At 42.3% G+C, this 15,945-nt stretch overlaps 20 non-coding genes across 20 annotated transcripts; 11 read left to right on the top strand and 9 right to left on the bottom strand.

Annotated features, from left to right (window-relative positions):
- Window positions 1-141: 141 nt before the first annotated feature.
- TRNAN-GUU (transfer RNA asparagine (anticodon GUU)) lies at window positions 142-215 on the bottom strand. Its single transcript has one exon. It is a non-coding gene; the product is annotated as a tRNA-Asn (tRNA).
- Window positions 216-755: 540 nt separating this feature from the next.
- TRNAG-UCC (transfer RNA glycine (anticodon UCC)) lies at window positions 756-827 on the top strand. Its single transcript has one exon. It is a non-coding gene; the product is annotated as a tRNA-Gly (tRNA).
- Window positions 828-1,518: 691 nt separating this feature from the next.
- On the top strand, window positions 1,519-1,591 carry TRNAA-AGC (transfer RNA alanine (anticodon AGC)). Its single transcript has one exon. It is a non-coding gene; the product is annotated as a tRNA-Ala (tRNA).
- Window positions 1,592-1,684: 93 nt separating this feature from the next.
- On the top strand, window positions 1,685-1,770 carry TRNAY-GUA (transfer RNA tyrosine (anticodon GUA)). Its single transcript is given in 2 exon segments — window positions 1,685-1,721; window positions 1,735-1,770. It is a non-coding gene; the product is annotated as a tRNA-Tyr (tRNA).
- A 157-nt stretch (window positions 1,771-1,927) lies between these two features.
- On the bottom strand, window positions 1,928-2,001 carry TRNAN-GUU (transfer RNA asparagine (anticodon GUU)). Its single transcript has one exon. It is a non-coding gene; the product is annotated as a tRNA-Asn (tRNA).
- Window positions 2,002-2,541: 540 nt separating this feature from the next.
- Window positions 2,542-2,613, top strand: TRNAG-UCC (transfer RNA glycine (anticodon UCC)). Its single transcript has one exon. It is a non-coding gene; the product is annotated as a tRNA-Gly (tRNA).
- Window positions 2,614-3,304: 691 nt separating this feature from the next.
- TRNAA-AGC (transfer RNA alanine (anticodon AGC)) lies at window positions 3,305-3,377 on the top strand. Its single transcript has one exon. It is a non-coding gene; the product is annotated as a tRNA-Ala (tRNA).
- Window positions 3,378-3,473: 96 nt separating this feature from the next.
- TRNAY-GUA (transfer RNA tyrosine (anticodon GUA)) lies at window positions 3,474-3,559 on the top strand. The gene is given in 2 exon segments: window positions 3,474-3,510; window positions 3,524-3,559. It is a non-coding gene; the product is annotated as a tRNA-Tyr (tRNA).
- A 157-nt stretch (window positions 3,560-3,716) lies between these two features.
- TRNAN-GUU (transfer RNA asparagine (anticodon GUU)) lies at window positions 3,717-3,790 on the bottom strand. The gene has a single exon. It is a non-coding gene; the product is annotated as a tRNA-Asn (tRNA).
- A 540-nt stretch (window positions 3,791-4,330) lies between these two features.
- On the top strand, window positions 4,331-4,402 carry TRNAG-UCC (transfer RNA glycine (anticodon UCC)). The gene has a single exon. It is a non-coding gene; the product is annotated as a tRNA-Gly (tRNA).
- A 699-nt stretch (window positions 4,403-5,101) lies between these two features.
- On the top strand, window positions 5,102-5,174 carry TRNAA-AGC (transfer RNA alanine (anticodon AGC)). Its single transcript has one exon. It is a non-coding gene; the product is annotated as a tRNA-Ala (tRNA).
- A 96-nt stretch (window positions 5,175-5,270) lies between these two features.
- TRNAY-GUA (transfer RNA tyrosine (anticodon GUA)) lies at window positions 5,271-5,356 on the top strand. Its single transcript is given in 2 exon segments — window positions 5,271-5,307; window positions 5,321-5,356. It is a non-coding gene; the product is annotated as a tRNA-Tyr (tRNA).
- Window positions 5,357-5,513: 157 nt separating this feature from the next.
- Window positions 5,514-5,587, bottom strand: TRNAN-GUU (transfer RNA asparagine (anticodon GUU)). The gene has a single exon. It is a non-coding gene; the product is annotated as a tRNA-Asn (tRNA).
- A 540-nt stretch (window positions 5,588-6,127) lies between these two features.
- Window positions 6,128-6,199, top strand: TRNAG-UCC (transfer RNA glycine (anticodon UCC)). The gene has a single exon. It is a non-coding gene; the product is annotated as a tRNA-Gly (tRNA).
- Window positions 6,200-6,890: 691 nt separating this feature from the next.
- TRNAA-AGC (transfer RNA alanine (anticodon AGC)) lies at window positions 6,891-6,963 on the top strand. Its single transcript has one exon. It is a non-coding gene; the product is annotated as a tRNA-Ala (tRNA).
- A 339-nt stretch (window positions 6,964-7,302) lies between these two features.
- TRNAN-GUU (transfer RNA asparagine (anticodon GUU)) lies at window positions 7,303-7,376 on the bottom strand. The gene has a single exon. It is a non-coding gene; the product is annotated as a tRNA-Asn (tRNA).
- A 1,720-nt stretch (window positions 7,377-9,096) lies between these two features.
- Window positions 9,097-9,170, bottom strand: TRNAN-GUU (transfer RNA asparagine (anticodon GUU)). The gene has a single exon. It is a non-coding gene; the product is annotated as a tRNA-Asn (tRNA).
- A 1,715-nt stretch (window positions 9,171-10,885) lies between these two features.
- Window positions 10,886-10,959, bottom strand: TRNAN-GUU (transfer RNA asparagine (anticodon GUU)). Its single transcript has one exon. It is a non-coding gene; the product is annotated as a tRNA-Asn (tRNA).
- Window positions 10,960-12,674: 1,715 nt separating this feature from the next.
- Window positions 12,675-12,748, bottom strand: TRNAN-GUU (transfer RNA asparagine (anticodon GUU)). The gene has a single exon. It is a non-coding gene; the product is annotated as a tRNA-Asn (tRNA).
- Window positions 12,749-14,464: 1,716 nt separating this feature from the next.
- On the bottom strand, window positions 14,465-14,538 carry TRNAN-GUU (transfer RNA asparagine (anticodon GUU)). The gene has a single exon. It is a non-coding gene; the product is annotated as a tRNA-Asn (tRNA).
- Between the last annotated feature and the right edge of the window lie 1,407 nt (window positions 14,539-15,945).

Genomic DNA, 15,945 nt, shown 5'->3' with positions numbered 1-15,945 from the left:
TCTCATCCAGAAGGTTTTTCTCCAGTTTATCTCGTGAATTCAAAACATCGTCAGCAAAATGGCTTTTACTTGAGGGAGATGCTTAGCACAAATGCAAAAACTTCTTCAACTGTAGCTTACTACTGAAGCAAAAGGGTGCAACGTCCCTGGGTGGACTCGAACCACCAACCTTTCGGTTAACAGCCGAACGCGCTAACCGATTGCGCCACAGAGACATGATTTTCAACAAAAACAAACAAACATTTGCAAAGCACCAAGAATAATTTAGTTGCCAACAGATAAGAAATGGCTGATAAATTACATGACATAGACCAGAAGGCAGGCAGTAATTAGACTTCAACTCTGAGCATCCTCCACCATAAGCAGAGTGGCGCAGCGGAAGCGTGCTGGGCCCATAACCCAGAGGTCGATGGATCGAAACCATCCTCTGCTAAACGGTTGTGTTTTATACTCTTCATCATTACATTTCATCTAAATGCCCCTGTCTACAGCAAACCCTTTTGGCTCAAAAAAACACTGGTTAAAACCCTGAATCCCAGTTCAACTCGTGCCGCTAAAGGACCAGAAGGCCTTTACGACGTCTCAAAATTTTCTATAAACAAACCATAAAAGGTCAATGGTTCTCCTTGGGATTGTGCTACATCACAACTTTTTTCACTCTCCCCCAGTTTGATTCTCCATGTACTTAGAAAGGATTTGCTAGAACGTTTACTGTTATTGCAGAAAATGTAAAAAAAAAATGCGCGCTTACGTAAGCGTTGGTGGTATAGTGGTGAGCATAGCTGCCTTCCAAGCAGTTGACCCGGGTTCGATTCCCGGCCAACGCATGGCTTGCTTTTTCACCATTGGTGTTGCGTTTATTCTCTTTTAATGTTTTGTGTTCAAGCTCATGCTCTACTCTTTTCTTACAGTTTAGCAACCACAAAAAGGAGAAAAAAACGAAGAGAAGCGTTCTTAGCTTTTTCAACACTTCATCTAAACCATTTGCTGCTCATCAGTTATTGTTTGAAACTTAGTAGGGTTAGTCCGCAATACAAAAGCAATGCCAAGGTAAACATTGGTATTGTGCTGGTTGGTGTAGCTTCTGTCAAAAGCAAACGCGTTTTGGCTCAAAAATTACTGGTCAAAACCCTGAATCCTGGATCAACTTGTGCCAAAGGACCAGAAGGCCTTCACGACCTCTCAGCAGTTTCTATAAACAAACAAAGCCATAAAAGGTCAATGGTTCTCTTTTGGGATTGTGCTACATCGCAACTTTTTTCTTCAAACTATGCAAGTTTTTTTCACTGTCCCCAATTTGATTCTCCATGTACATAGAAAGGGGTTGCTAGAAAGTTGCCCAACTGTATTTGTAGGGCACCAATCACGTTGTAGACTCCTTAAATGTTCTTCCAGTATGCAAAAATGGAATCCACACTTAAAAAAAAAAAAAAAAAAAAGCTTGCAATGGCATGTGTGATTGTATATGAAAATTGTGACCTGGTGTGACGTGAAACTGACGATATGTTTGCCAGGTTTGGGGGATTAGCTCAAGTGGTAGAGCGCTCGCTTAGCATGCGAGAGGTAGCGGGATCGATGCCCGCATTCTCCAATACTGCTGAATTCCTTTTTCGCTGGGTTGAATGAATCATTTTTACCACCTGCTCGTGGCACCCATGGCCAAACCTAGTGGGCTTTCAACAATCCTTCGATAGCTCAGCTGGTAGAGCGGAGGACTGTAGTTCTAAATTAGCAATCCTTAGGTCGCTGGTTCAATTCCGGCTCGAAGGAAGTTTTGTTTATCCTATCTCATCCAGAAGGTTTTTCTCCAGTTTATCTCGTGAATTCAAAACATCGTCAGCAAAATGGCTTTTACTTGAGGGAGATGCTTAGCACAAATGCAAAAACTTCTTCAACTGTAGCTTACTACTGAAGCAAAAGGGTGCAACGTCCCTGGGTGGACTCGAACCACCAACCTTTCGGTTAACAGCCGAACGCGCTAACCGATTGCGCCACAGAGACATGATTTTCAACAAAAACAAACAAACATTTGCAAAGCACCAAGAATAATTTAGTTGCCAACAGATAAGAAATGGCTGATAAATTACATGACATAGACCAGAAGGCAGGCAGTAATTAGACTTCAACTCTGAGCATCCTCCACCATAAGCAGAGTGGCGCAGCGGAAGCGTGCTGGGCCCATAACCCAGAGGTCGATGGATCGAAACCATCCTCTGCTAAACGGTTGTGTTTTATACTCTTCATCATTACATTTCATCTAAATGCCCCTGTCTACAGCAAACCCTTTTGGCTCAAAAAAACACTGGTTAAAACCCTGAATCCCAGTTCAACTCGTGCCGCTAAAGGACCAGAAGGCCTTTACGACGTCTCAAAATTTTCTATAAACAAACCATAAAAGGTCAATGGTTCTCCTTGGGATTGTGCTACATCACAACTTTTTTCACTCTCCCCCAGTTTGATTCTCCATGTACTTAGAAAGGATTTGCTAGAACGTTTACTGTTATTGCAGAAAATGTAAAAAAAAAATGCGCGCTTACGTAAGCGTTGGTGGTATAGTGGTGAGCATAGCTGCCTTCCAAGCAGTTGACCCGGGTTCGATTCCCGGCCAACGCATGGTTTGCTTTTTCACCATTGGTGTTGCGTTTATTCTCTTTTAATGTTTTGTGTTCAAGCTCATGCTCTACTCTTTTCTTACAGTTTAGCAACCACAAAAAGGAGAAAAAAACGAAGAGAAGCGTTCTTAGCTTTTTCAACACTTCATCTAAACCATTTGCTGCTCATCAGTTATTGTTTGAAACTTAGTAGGGTTAGTCCGCAATACAAAAGCAATGCCAAGGTAAACATTGGTATTGTGCTGGTTGGTGTAGCTTCTGTCAAAAGCAAACGCGTTTTGGCTCAAAAATTACTGGTCAAAACCCTGAATCCTGGATCAACTTGTGCCAAAGGACCAGAAGGCCTTCACGACCTCTCAGCAGTTTCTATAAACAAACAAAGCCATAAAAGGTCAATGGTTCTCTTTTGGGATTGTGCTACATCGCAACTTTTTTCTTCAAACTATGCAAGTTTTTTTCACTGTCCCCAATTTGATTCTCCATGTACATAGAAAGGGGTTGCTAGAAAGTTGCCCAACTGTATTTGTAGGGCACCAATCACGTTGTAGACTCCTTAAATGTTCTTCCAGTATGCAAAAATGGAATCCACACTTAAAAAAAAAAAAAAAAAAAAGCTTGCAATGGCATGTGTGATTGTATATGAAAATTGTGACCTGGTGTGACGTGAAACTGACGATATGTTTGCCAGGTTTGGGGGATTAGCTCAAGTGGTAGAGCGCTCGCTTAGCATGCGAGAGGTAGCGGGATCGATGCCCGCATTCTCCAATACTACTGCTGAATTCCTTTTTCGCTGGGTTGAATGAATCATTTTTACCACCTGCTCGTGGCACCCATGGCCAAACCTAGTGGGCTTTCAACAATCCTTCGATAGCTCAGCTGGTAGAGCGGAGGACTGTAGCTCTAAATTAGCAATCCTTAGGTCGCTGGTTCAATTCCGGCTCGAAGGAAGTTTTGTTTATCCTATCTCATCCAGAAGGTTTTTCTCCAGTTTATCTCGTGAATTCAAAACATCGTCAGCAAAATGGCTTTTACTTGAGGGAGATGCTTAGCACAAATGCAAAAACTTCTTCAACTGTAGCTTACTACTGAAGCAAAAGGGTGCAACGTCCCTGGGTGGACTCGAACCACCAACCTTTCGGTTAACAGCCGAACGCGCTAACCGATTGCGCCACAGAGACATGATTTTCAACAAAAACAAACAAACATTTGCAAAGCACCAAGAATAATTTAGTTGCCAACAGATAAGAAATGGCTGATAAATTACATGACATAGACCAGAAGGCAGGCAGTAATTAGACTTCAACTCTGAGCATCCTCCACCATAAGCAGAGTGGCGCAGCGGAAGCGTGCTGGGCCCATAACCCAGAGGTCGATGGATCGAAACCATCCTCTGCTAAACGGTTGTGTTTTATACTCTTCATCATTACATTTCATCTAAATGCCCCTGTCTACAGCAAACCCTTTTGGCTCAAAAAAACACTGGTTAAAACCCTGAATCCCAGTTCAACTCGTGCCGCTAAAGGACCAGAAGGCCTTTACGACGTCTCAAAATTTTCTATAAACAAACCATAAAAGGTCAATGGTTCTCCTTGGGATTGTGCTACATCACAACTTTTTTCACTCTCCCCCAGTTTGATTCTCCATGTACTTAGAAAGGATTTGCTAGAACGTTTACTGTTATTGCAGAAAATGTAAAAAAAAAATGCGCGCTTACGTAAGCGTTGGTGGTATAGTGGTGAGCATAGCTGCCTTCCAAGCAGTTGACCCGGGTTCGATTCCCGGCCAACGCATGGCTTGCTTTTTCACCATTGGTGTTGCGTTTATTCTCTTTTAATGTTTTGTGTTCAAGCTCATGCTCTACTCTTTTCTTACAGTTTAGCAACCACAAAAAGGAGAAAAAAACGAAGAGAAGCGTTCTTAGCTTTTTCAACACTTCATCTAAACCATTTGCTGCTCATCAGTTATTGTTTGAAACTTAGTAGGGTTAGTCCGCAATACAAAAGCAATGCCAAGGTAAACATTGGTATTGTGCTGGTTGGTGTAGCTTCTGTCAAAAGCAAACGCGTTTTGGCTCAAAAATTACTGGTCAAAACCCTGAATCCTGGATCAACTTGTGCCAAAGGACCAGAAGGCCTTCACGACCTCTCAGCAGTTTCTATAAACAAACAAAGCCATAAAAGGTCAATGGTTCTCTTTTGGGATTGTGCTACATCGCAACTTTTTTCTTCAAACTATGCAAGTTTTTTTCACTGTCCCCAATTTGATTCTCCATGTACATAGAAAGGGGTTGCTAGAAAGTTGCCCAACTGTATTTGTAGGGCACCAATCACGTTGTAGACTCCTTAAATGTTCTTCCAGTATGCAAAAATGGAATCCACACTTAAAAAAAAAAAAAAAAAAAAAAAAAAAAGCTTGCAATGGCATGTGTGATTGTATATGAAAATTGTGACCTGGTGTGACGTGAAACTGACGATATGTTTGCCAGGTTTGGGGGATTAGCTCAAGTGGTAGAGCGCTCGCTTAGCATGCGAGAGGTAGCGGGATCGATGCCCGCATTCTCCAATACTACCGCTGAATTCCTTTTTCGCTGGGTTGAATGAATCATTTTTACCACCTGCTCGTGGCACCCATGGCCAAACCTAGTGGGCTTTCAACAATCCTTCGATAGCTCAGCTGGTAGAGCGGAGGACTGTAGCTCTAAATTAGCAATCCTTAGGTCGCTGGTTCAATTCCGGCTCGAAGGAAGTTTTGTTTATCCTATCTCATCCAGAAGGTTTTTCTCCAGTTTATCTCGTGAATTCAAAACATCGTCAGCAAAATGGCTTTTACTTGAGGGAGATGCTTAGCACAAATGCAAAAACTTCTTCAACTGTAGCTTACTACTGAAGCAAAAGGGTGCAACGTCCCTGGGTGGACTCGAACCACCAACCTTTCGGTTAACAGCCGAACGCGCTAACCGATTGCGCCACAGAGACATGATTTTCAACAAAAACAAACAAACATTTGCAAAGCACCAAGAATAATTTAGTTGCCAACAGATAAGAAATGGCTGATAAATTACATGACATAGACCAGAAGGCAGGCAGTAATTAGACTTCAACTCTGAGCATCCTCCACCATAAGCAGAGTGGCGCAGCGGAAGCGTGCTGGGCCCATAACCCAGAGGTCGATGGATCGAAACCATCCTCTGCTAAACGGTTGTGTTTTATACTCTTCATCATTACATTTCATCTAAATGCCCCTGTCTACAGCAAACCCTTTTGGCTCAAAAAAACACTGGTTAAAACCCTGAATCCCAGTTCAACTCGTGCCGCTAAAGGACCAGAAGGCCTTTACGACGTCTCAAAATTTTCTATAAACAAACCATAAAAGGTCAATGGTTCTCCTTGGGATTGTGCTACATCACAACTTTTTTCACTCTCCCCCAGTTTGATTCTCCATGTACTTAGAAAGGATTTGCTAGAACGTTTACTGTTATTGCAGAAAATGTAAAAAAAAAATGCGCGCTTACGTAAGCGTTGGTGGTATAGTGGTGAGCATAGCTGCCTTCCAAGCAGTTGACCCGGGTTCGATTCCCGGCCAACGCATGGCTTGCTTTTTCACCATTGGTGTTGCGTTTATTCTCTTTTAATGTTTTGTGTTCAAGCTCATGCTCTACTCTTTTCTTACAGTTTAGCAACCACAAAAAGGAGAAAAAAACTAAGAGAAGCGTTCTTAGCTTTTTCAACACTTCATCTAAACCATTTGCTGCTCATCAGTTATTGTTTGAAACTTAGTAGGGTTAGTCCGCAATACAAAAGCAATGCCAAGGTAAACATTGGTATTGTGCTGGTTGGTGTAGCTTCTGTCAAAAGCAAACGCGTTTTGGCTCAAAAATTACTGGTCAAAACCCTGAATCCTGGATCAACTTGTGCCAAAGGACCAGAAGGCCTTCACGACCTCTCAGCAGTTTCTATAAACAAACAAAGCCATAAAAGGTCAATGGTTCTCTTTTGGGATTGTGCTACATCGCAACTTTTTTCTTCAAACTATGCAAGTTTTTTTCACTGTCCCCAATTTGATTCTCCATGTACATAGAAAGGGGTTGCTAGAAAGTTGCCCAACTGTATTTGTAGGGCACCAATCACGTTGTAGACTCCTTAAATGTTCTTCCAGTATGCAAAAATGGAATCCACACTTAAAAAAAAAAAAAAAAAAAAGCTTGCAATGGCATGTGTGATTGTATATGAAAATTGTGACCTGGTGTGACGTGAAACTGACGATATGTTTGCCAGGTTTGGGGGATTAGCTCAAGTGGTAGAGCGCTCGCTTAGCATGCGAGAGGTAGCGGGATCGATGCCCGCATTCTCCAATACTACTGCTGAATTCCTTTTTCGCTGGGTTGAATGAATCATTTTTACCACCTGCTCGTGGCACCCATGGCCAAACCTAGTGGGCTTTCAACAATCCTTCGATAGCTCAGCTGGTAGAGCGGAGGACTGTAGCTCTAAATTAGCAATCCTTAGGTCGCTGGTTCAATTCCGGCTCGAAGGAAGTTTTGTTTATCCTATCTCATCCAGAAGGTTTTTCTCCAGTTTATCTCGTGAATTCAAAACATCGTCAGCAAAATGGCTTTTACTTGAGGGAGATGCTTAGCACAAATGCAAAAACTTCTTCAACTGTAGCTTACTACTGAAGCAAAAGGGTGCAACGTCCCTGGGTGGACTCGAACCACCAACCTTTCGGTTAACAGCCGAACGCGCTAACCGATTGCGCCACAGAGACATGATTTTCAACAAAAACAAACAAACATTTGCAAAGCACCAAGAATAATTTAGTTGCCAACAGATAAGAAATGGCTGATAAATTACATGACATAGACCAGAAGGCAGGCAGTAATTAGACTTCAACTCTGAGCATCCTCCACCATAAGCAGAGTGGCGCAGCGGAAGCGTGCTGGGCCCATAACCCAGAGGTCGATGGATCGAAACCATCCTCTGCTAAACGGTTGTGTTTTATACTCTTCATCATTACATTTCATCTAAATGCCCCTGTCTACAGCAAACCCTTTTGGCTCAAAAAAACACTGGTTAAAACCCTGAATCCCAGTTCAACTCGTGCCGCTAAAGGACCAGAAGGCCTTTACGACGTCTCAAAATTTTCTATAAACAAACCATAAAAGGTCAATGGTTCTCCTTGGGATTGTGCTACATCACAACTTTTTTCACTCTCCCCCAGTTTGATTCTCCATGTACTTAGAAAGGATTTGCTAGAACGTTTACTGTTATTGCAGAAAATGTAAAAAAAAAATGCGCGCTTACGTAAGCGTTGGTGGTATAGTGGTGAGCATAGCTGCCTTCCAAGCAGTTGACCCGGGTTCGATTCCCGGCCAACGCATGGCTTGCTTTTTCACCATTGGTGTTGCGTTTATTCTCTTTTAATGTTTTGTGTTCAAGCTCATGCTCTACTCTTTTCTTACAGTTTAGCAACCACAAAAAGGAGAAAAAAACGAAGAGAAGCGTTCTTAGCTTTTTCAACACTTCATCTAAACCATTTGCTGCTCATCAGTTATTGTTTGAAACTTAGTAGGGTTAGTCCGCAATACAAAAGCAATGCCAAGGTAAACATTGGTATTGTGCTGGTTGGTGTAGCTTCTGTCAAAAGCAAACGCGTTTTGGCTCAAAAATTACTGGTCAAAACCCTGAATCCTGGATCAACTTGTGCCAAAGGACCAGAAGGCCTTCACGACCTCTCAGCAGTTTCTATAAACAAACAAAGCCATAAAAGGTCAATGGTTCTCTTTTGGGATTGTGCTACATCGCAACTTTTTTCTTCAAACTATGCAAGTTTTTTTCACTGTCCCCAATTTGATTCTCCATGTACATAGAAAGGGGTTGCTAGAAAGTTGCCCAACTGTATTTGTAGGGCACCAATCACGTTGTAGACTCCTTAAATGTTCTTCCAGTATGCAAAAATGGAATCCACACTTAAAAAAATAAAAAAATAAAAAAAAAGCTTGCAATGGCATGTGTGATTGTATATGAAAATTGTGACCTGGTGTGACGTGAAACTGACGATATGTTTGCCAGGTTTGGGGGATTAGCTCAAGTGGTAGAGCGCTCGCTTAGCATGCGAGAGGTAGCGGGATCGATGCCCGCATTCTCCAATACTACTGCTGAATTCCTTTTTCGCTGGGTTGAATGAATCATTTTTACCACCTGCTCGTGGCACCCATGGCCAAACCTAGTGGGCTTTCAACAATCCTTCGATAGCTCAGCTGGTAGAGCGGAGGACTGTAGCTCTAAATTAGCAATCCTTAGGTCGCTGGTTCAATTCCGGCTCGAAGGAAGTTTTGTTTATCCTATCTCATCCAGAAGGTTTTTCTCCAGTTTATCTCGTGAATTCAAAACATCGTCAGCAAAATGGCTTTTACTTGAGGGAGATGCTTAGCACAAATGCAAAAACTTCTTCAACTGTAGCTTACTACTGAAGCAAAAGGGTGCAACGTCCCTGGGTGGACTCGAACCACCAACCTTTCGGTTAACAGCCGAACGCGCTAACCGATTGCGCCACAGAGACATGATTTTCAACAAAAACAAACAAACATTTGCAAAGCACCAAGAATAATTTAGTTGCCAACAGATAAGAAATGGCTGATAAATTACATGACATAGACCAGAAGGCAGGCAGTAATTAGACTTCAACTCTGAGCATCCTCCACCATAAGCAGAGTGGCGCAGCGGAAGCGTGCTGGGCCCATAACCCAGAGGTCGATGGATCGAAACCATCCTCTGCTAAACGGTTGTGTTTTATACTCTTCATCATTACATTTCATCTAAATGCCCCTGTCTACAGCAAACCCTTTTGGCTCAAAAAAACACTGGTTAAAACCCTGAATCCCAGTTCAACTCGTGCCGCTAAAGGACCAGAAGGCCTTTACGACGTCTCAAAATTTTCTATAAACAAACCATAAAAGGTCAATGGTTCTCCTTGGGATTGTGCTACATCACAACTTTTTTCACTCTCCCCCAGTTTGATTCTCCATGTACTTAGAAAGGATTTGCTAGAACGTTTACTGTTATTGCAGAAAATGTAAAAAAAAAATGCGCGCTTACGTAAGCGTTGGTGGTATAGTGGTGAGCATAGCTGCCTTCCAAGCAGTTGACCCGGGTTCGATTCCCGGCCAACGCATGGCTTGCTTTTTCACCATTGGTGTTGCGTTTATTCTCTTTTAATGTTTTGTGTTCAAGCTCATGCTCTACTCTTTTCTTACAGTTTAGCAACCACAAAAAGGAGAAAAAAACGAAGAGAAGCGTTCTTAGCTTTTTCAACACTTCATCTAAACCATTTGCTGCTCATCAGTTATTGTTTGAAACTTAGTAGGGTTAGTCCGCAATACAAAAGCAATGCCAAGGTAAACATTGGTATTGTGCTGGTTGGTGTAGCTTCTGTCAAAAGCAAACGCGTTTTGGCTCAAAAATTACTGGTCAAAACCCTGAATCCTGGATCAACTTGTGCCAAAGGACCAGAAGGCCTTCACGACCTCTCAGCAGTTTCTATAAACAAACAAAGCCATAAAAGGTCAATGGTTCTCTTTTGGGATTGTGCTACATCGCAACTTTTTTCTTCAAACTATGCAAGTTTTTTTCACTGTCCCCAATTTGATTCTCCATGTACATAGAAAGGGGTTGCTAGAAAGTTGCCCAACTGTATTTGTAGGGCACCAATCACGTTGTAGACTCCTTAAATGTTCTTCCAGTATGCAAAAATGGAATCCACACTTAAAAAAAAAAAAAAAAAAAAGCTTGCAATGGCATGTGTGATTGTATATGAAAATTGTGACCTGGTGTGACGTGAAACTGACGATATGTTTGCCAGGTTTGGGGGATTAGCTCAAGTGGTAGAGCGCTCGCTTAGCATGCGAGAGGTAGCGGGATCGATGCCCGCATTCTCCAATACTACTGCTGAATTCCTTTTTCGCTGGGTTGAATGAATCATTTTTACCACCTGCTCGTGGCACCCATGGCCAAACCTAGTGGGCTTTCAACAATCCTTCGATAGCTCAGCTGGTAGAGCGGAGGACTGTAGCTCTAAATTAGCAATCCTTAGGTCGCTGGTTCAATTCCGGCTCGAAGGAAGTTTTGTTTATCCTATCTCATCCAGAAGGTTTTTCTCCAGTTTATCTCGTGAATTCAAAACATCGTCAGCAAAATGGCTTTTACTTGAGGGAGATGCTTAGCACAAATGCAAAAACTTCTTCAACTGTAGCTTACTACTGAAGCAAAAGGGTGCAACGTCCCTGGGTGGACTCGAACCACCAACCTTTCGGTTAACAGCCGAACGCGCTAACCGATTGCGCCACAGAGACATGATTTTCAACAAAAACAAACAAACATTTGCAAAGCACCAAGAATAATTTAGTTGCCAACAGATAAGAAATGGCTGATAAATTACATGACATAGACCAGAAGGCAGGCAGTAATTAGACTTCAACTCTGAGCATCCTCCACCATAAGCAGAGTGGCGCAGCGGAAGCGTGCTGGGCCCATAACCCAGAGGTCGATGGATCGAAACCATCCTCTGCTAAACGGTTGTGTTTTATACTCTTCATCATTACATTTCATCTAAATGCCCCTGTCTACAGCAAACCCTTTTGGCTCAAAAAAACACTGGTTAAAACCCTGAATCCCAGTTCAACTCGTGCCGCTAAAGGACCAGAAGGCCTTTACGACGTCTCAAAATTTTCTATAAACAAACCATAAAAGGTCAATGGTTCTCCTTGGGATTGTGCTACATCACAACTTTTTTCACTCTCCCCCAGTTTGATTCTCCATGTACTTAGAAAGGATTTGCTAGAACGTTTACTGTTATTGCAGAAAATGTAAAAAAAAAATGCGCGCTTACGTAAGCGTTGGTGGTATAGTGGTGAGCATAGCTGCCTTCCAAGCAGTTGACCCGGGTTCGATTCCCGGCCAACGCATGGCTTGCTTTTTCACCATTGGTGTTGCGTTTATTCTCTTTTAATGTTTTGTGTTCAAGCTCATGCTCTACTCTTTTCTTACAGTTTAGCAACCACAAAAAGGAGAAAAAAACGAAGAGAAGCGTTCTTAGCTTTTTCAACACTTCATCTAAACCATTTGCTGCTCATCAGTTATTGTTTGAAACTTAGTAGGGTTAGTCCGCAATACAAAAGCAATGCCAAGGTAAACATTGGTATTGTGCTGGTTGGTGTAGCTTCTGTCAAAAGCAAACGCGTTTTGGCTCAAAAATTACTGGTCAAAACCCTGAATCCTGGATCAACTTGTGCCAAAGGACCAGAAGGCCTTCACGACCTCTCAGCAGTTTCTATAAACAAACAAAGCCATAAAAGGTCAATGGTTCTCTTTTGGGATTGTGCTACATCGCAACTTTTTTCTTCAAACTATGCAAGTTTTTTTCACTGTCCCCAATTTGATTCTCCATGTACATAGAAAGGGGTTGCTAGAAAGTTGCCCAACTGTATTTGTAGGGCACCAATCACGTTGTAGACTCCTTAAATGTTCTTCCAGTATGCAAAAATGGAATCCACACTTAAAAAAAAAAAAAAAAAAAAGCTTGCAATGGCATGTGTGATTGTATATGAAAATTGTGACCTGGTGTGACGTGAAACTGACGATATGTTTGCCAGGTTTGGGGGATTAGCTCAAGTGGTAGAGCGCTCGCTTAGCATGCGAGAGGTAGCGGGATCGATGCCCGCATTCTCCAATACTACTGCTGAATTCCTTTTTCGCTGGGTTGAATGAATCATTTTTACCACCTGCTCGTGGCACCCATGGCCAAACCTAGTGGGCTTTCAACAATCCTTCGATAGCTCAGCTGGTAGAGCGGAGGACTGTAGCTCTAAATTAGCAATCCTTAGGTCGCTGGTTCAATTCCGGCTCGAAGGAAGTTTTGTTTATCCTATCTCATCCAGAAGGTTTTTCTCCAGTTTATCTCGTGAATTCAAAACATCGTCAGCAAAATGGCTTTTACTTGAGGGAGATGCTTAGCACAAATGCAAAAACTTCTTCAACTGTAGCTTACTACTGAAGCAAAAGGGTGCAACGTCCCTGGGTGGACTCGAACCACCAACCTTTCGGTTAACAGCCGAACGCGCTAACCGATTGCGCCACAGAGACATGATTTTCAACAAAAACAAACAAACATTTGCAAAGCACCAAGAATAATTTAGTTGCCAACAGATAAGAAATGGCTGATAAATTACATGACATAGACCAGAAGGCAGGCAGTAATTAGACTTCAACTCTGAGCATCCTCCACCATAAGCAGAGTGGCGCAGCGGAAGCGTGCTGGGCCCATAACCCAGAGGTCGATGGATCGAAACCATCCTCTGCTAAACGGTTGTGTTTTATACTCTTCATCATTACATTTCATCTAAATGCCCCTGTCTACAGCAAACCCTTTTGGCTCAAAAAAACACTGGTTAAAACCCTGAATCCCAGTTCAACTCGTGCCGCTAAAGGACCAGAAGGCCTTTACGACGTCTCAAAATTTTCTATAAACAAACCATAAAAGGTCAATGGTTCTCCTTGGGATTGTGCTACATCACAACTTTTTTCACTCTCCCCCAGTTTGATTCTCCATGTACTTAGAAAGGATTTGCTAGAACGTTTACTGTTATTGCAGAAAATGTAAAAAAAAAATGCGCGCTTACGTAAGCGTTGGTGGTATAGTGGTGAGCATAGCTGCCTTCCAAGCAGTTGACCCGGGTTCGATTCCCGGCCAACGCATGGCTTGCTTTTTCACCATTGGTGTTGCGTTTATTCTCTTTTAATGTTTTGTGTTCAAGCTCATGCTCTACTCTTTTCTTACAGTTTAGCAACCACAAAAAGGAGAAAAAAACGAAGAGAAGCGTTCTTAGCTTTTTCAACACTTCATCTAAACCATTTGCTGCTCATCAGTTATTGTTTGAAACTTAGTAGGGTTAGTCCGCAATACAAAAGCAATGCCAAGGTAAACATTGGTATTGTGCTGGTTGGTGTAGCTTCTGTCAAAAGCAAACGCGTTTTGGCTCAAAAATTACTGGTCAAAACCCTGAATCCTGGATCAACTTGTGCCAAAGGACCAGAAGGCCTTCACGACCTCTCAGCAGTTTCTATAAACAAACAAAGCCATAAAAGGTCAATGGTTCTCTTTTGGGATTGTGCTACATCGCAACTTTTTTCTTCAAACTATGCAAGTTTTTTTCACTGTCCCCAATTTGATTCTCCATGTACATAGAAAGGGGTTGCTAGAAAGTTGCCCAACTGTATTTGTAGGGCACCAATCACGTTGTAGACTCCTTAAATGTTCTTCCAGTATGCAAAAATGGAATCCACACTTAAAAAAAAAAAAAAAAAAAAAGCTTGCAATGGCATGTGTGATTGTATATGAAAATTGTGACCTGGTGTGACGTGAAACTGACGATATGTTTGCCAGGTTTGGGGGATTAGCTCAAGTGGTAGAGCGCTCGCTTAGCATGCGAGAGGTAGCGGGATCGATGCCCGCATTCTCCAATACTACTGCTGAATTCCTTTTTCGCTGGGTTGAATGAATCATTTTTACCACCTGCTCGTGGCACCCATGGCCAAACCTAGTGGGCTTTCAACAATCCTTCGATAGCTCAGCTGGTAGAGCGGAGGACTGTAGCTCTAAATTAGCAATCCTTAGGTCGCTGGTTCAATTCCGGCTCGAAGGAAGTTTTGTTTATCCTATCTCATCCAGAAGGTTTTTCTCCAGTTTATCTCGTGAATTCAAAACATCGTCAGCAAAATGGCTTTTACTTGAGGGAGATGCTTAGCACAAATGCAAAAACTTCTTCAACTGTAGCTTACTACTGAAGCAAAAGGGTGCAACGTCCCTGGGTGGACTCGAACCACCAACCTTTCGGTTAACAGCCGAACGCGCTAACCGATTGCGCCACAGAGACATGATTTTCAACAAAAACAAACAAACATTTGCAAAGCACCAAGAATAATTTAGTTGCCAACAGATAAGAAATGGCTGATAAATTACATGACATAGACCAGAAGGCAGGCAGTAATTAGACTTCAACTCTGAGCATCCTCCACCATAAGCAGAGTGGCGCAGCGGAAGCGTGCTGGGCCCATAACCCAGAGGTCGATGGATCGAAACCATCCTCTGCTAAACGGTTGTGTTTTATACTCTTCATCATTACATTTCATCTAAATGCCCCTGTCTACAGCAAACCCTTTTGGCTCAAAAAAACACTGGTTAAAACCCTGAATCCCAGTTCAACTCGTGCCGCTAAAGGACCAGAAGGCCTTTACGACGTCTCAAAATTTTCTATAAACAAACCATAAAAGGTCAATGGTTCTCCTTGGGATTGTGCTACATCACAACTTTTTTCACTCTCCCCCAGTTTGATTCTCCATGTACTTAGAAAGGATTTGCTAGAACGTTTACTGTTATTGCAGAAAATGTAAAAAAAAATGCGCGCTTACGTAAGCGTTGGTGGTATAGTGGTGAGCATAGCTGCCTTCCAAGCAGTTGACCCGGGTTCGATTCCCGGCCAACGCATGGCTTGCTTTTTCACCATTGGTGTTGCGTTTATTCTCTTTTAATGTTTTGTGTTCAAGCTCATGCTCTACTCTTTTCTTACAGTTTAGCAACCACAAAAAGGAGAAAAAAACGAAGAGAAGCGTTCTTAGCTTTTTCAACACTTCATCTAAACCATTTGCTGCTCATCAGTTATTGTTTGAAACTTAGTAGGGTTAGTCCGCAATACAAAAGCAATGCCAAGGTAAACATTGGTATTGTGCTGGTTGGTGTAGCTTCTGTCAAAAGCAAACGCGTTTTGGCTCAAAAATTACTGGTCAAAACCCTGAATCCTGGATCAACTTGTGCCAAAGGACCAGAAGGCCTTCACGACCTCTCAGCAGTTTCTATAAACAAACAAAGCCATAAAAGGTCAATGGTTCTCTTTTGGGATTGTGCTACATCGCAACTTTTTTCTTCAAACTATGCAAGTTTTTTTCACTGTCCCCAATTTGATTCTCCATGTACATAGAAAGGGGTTGCTAGAAAGTTGCCCAACTGTATTTGTAGGGCACCAATCACGTTGTAGACTCCTTAAATGTTCTTCCAGTATGCAAAAATGGAATCCACACTTAAAAAAAAAAAAAAAAAAAAAGCTTGCAATGGCATGTGTGATTGTATATGAAAATTGTGACCTGGTGTGACGTGAAACTGACGATATGTTTGCCAGGTTTGGGGGATTAGCTCAAGTGGTAGAGCGCTCGCTTAGCATGCGAGAGGTAGCGGGATCGATGCCCGCATTCTCCAATACTACTGCTGAATTCCTTTTTCGCTGGGT

This window comes from Ranitomeya imitator, unplaced genomic scaffold (genome assembly GCF_032444005.1).
Source record: "Ranitomeya imitator isolate aRanImi1 unplaced genomic scaffold, aRanImi1.pri SCAFFOLD_460, whole genome shotgun sequence".
In the NCBI taxonomy this organism is placed as follows: Eukaryota; Metazoa; Chordata; class Amphibia; order Anura; family Dendrobatidae; genus Ranitomeya; species Ranitomeya imitator.
Note: the sequence above shows the minus strand (reverse complement) of the source record. Positions and strands in the feature narration are given on the sequence as shown.